Genomic DNA, 2,144 nt, shown 5'->3' on the forward strand with positions numbered 1-2,144 from the left:
CGCCGTATGCGGGAGCAGTGGTGGCCGGGGGAGGAAGAAGGGCGGCGTTGGTGGCTTAGCCACCGGCTAGGATTTGGGCGCGGGGAGGGGCAAGAAGGTGGGTAGAAGTGGGATGGGTGTGGGGCGGGGTGCGGTTTTGTTTTTTATTCCTATTTTTTAGTTATTCACTGGAGCAATTATATATTGAAGTCAATCCGAGGCAAGTGTTCGGGTCTATTATGACATAAAGATTAGGTGTCTAACAAACATTGTTTATCTTGAAAAATAAATATTTCTCAACGTAAGAAAAAAATCTTTTTTATTTGGGAAATGATCTTATTCAACCGGCTGATCCAGCAATTGCATCTGCTGCCTCCTTCATCGGACATGTGTCCCTGGCAAACGATTACAGCATCGCACGGACATGCATATCCTCTCTTTGGTTCTCATCCACTCGTTACTTCCCCACCGAATGCCGCTCCATCGTCTCCCTCAATCTATCTCACATTTTCTCTTTCACAGCGTTGCTCCACGCACCATGCCAAGCTGGTCGCTGCTCCCACTTTGCCGCGTGCCGCCGCCACTGCAAGGACCGCTGCAAGCCACAACTCCTTTTGTTTCTGAGACCTCCATCCATGGCGCTCTAAACGTCGCCGTCCCTACCTCGCTGGAGCTGCAAGTCGCCCGTTAATTGAGCTGCAAGTCCTTCTCTCCTCTCCAACTGCTCCTCTCCCCGCCTCCCTATGCCCGCTTGCATCCATGGCCGCCTCTTGAGCAGGCACGCCCGAGCTCCGCTCTGGCCATCCCTCTCGCCTTCATCGTTGTTCCAGCCGGCGATGGTTTTTATACATTTACGCTACAAGGGTTTTGTTGCAGAAATTTCTCGATTCACACCGCAGACAACATCATCTTTTTCAGTGGAGCAACATTATTCATGTTCCAAAAGTCCTCCCGCAACACCGCCTTTGTTGCAAAAAATAAAAACAAAAATCGGCAACACAATTTTTGTCGTAAATGTTTCCGCAACAAGATCTTTGTTGCAAACATTCCTGCAACAAGACCTCCGTTTCAAATGTTTCTACAACACAAAGTTTGTTGCAATGATAAGGACGGTGTTGAGCCGCCGGATCACACCTGATCTAACGGCAGCGGAAGCGGCGGATCTTTTTAAAAGATCCGCTGACCGATGCGTAGCAAGCGCCTCTTTATTTTTAATTTAAGAAACTAGTGTATTTTTTAGGGCATAAGCTCCTATCTATATCTACTTTCCTTGAGCATAATATAGGGTTTTCAATTTGATTCTAAATTCACCTTATTCTGCTAACACCCCACCCTGCATCTGAGACAAGCGCGTCCCAAAGACATGGTTCCCCCTACCACTCTCCCCCATTTCCCCATTCGTACTTCGTGGATGTGAAAACACCCTCTCCACCCTAGCCTCCTTTGTCCGCCACCCCATCCACCATCGTCCTCCTCCGTCCTCCTCCCCATCGAGTGTTGTTCCCCTCCACCATGCTAGAGCTGATACTCACATGCCATCGTCCAGTACAAGAGATCGACGTCTCACATCCACGACTATGGGCCAACATCCTTGTATTGTGTCCTCTCGCCTCATCCGCGTCGTCGTCCACCTTGTCGGGGTCGCTCCTATGACGGTTTCGTCCACCACGCCGGGACATATCCCTCGCCGCCACCGTCTGCCCTCCTAGATATGCTTCCACACCACCGACAATCATCACTACTGCAGCGCCCTCAATGTCTCAGCAGATGCTTACACGGTTCCTCACTAGAGGCAATACTCTTTCGTATCTGCTCAAGTTATTTATCTCAGCAAGAACATACTTCACCACTGCTTTACTATGATTTCTTGTCCATCACTTAGAATCTTACTTGTTAGTTGAAAGCAAACATTAGTTGTGAAGGAGCCTTTGTCCAGTTTGCACCTTTAGATCCGACATGTAACACTCAACATTATACTCGCAATGCTTATGGTTTTCCCCTTTTATATGCCATACAAGCTAAATGACAGTCGAGTAAATTTCAAATTGGGGCCAGTCAATTTTTGAGAGTTCGCCGGAGTTCACAAAAGGGAAGGAAGGAGAAGGATCGGGATCACCGGAGGCAAACCCTATTATATATCTTAGGGTTTCCTGTGGGGCGGTGGT

The sequence above is a fragment of the Triticum dicoccoides genome, chromosome 6A, assembly GCF_002162155.2.
Source record: "Triticum dicoccoides isolate Atlit2015 ecotype Zavitan chromosome 6A, WEW_v2.0, whole genome shotgun sequence".
Taxonomy (NCBI): Eukaryota; Viridiplantae; Streptophyta; class Magnoliopsida; order Poales; family Poaceae; genus Triticum; species Triticum dicoccoides.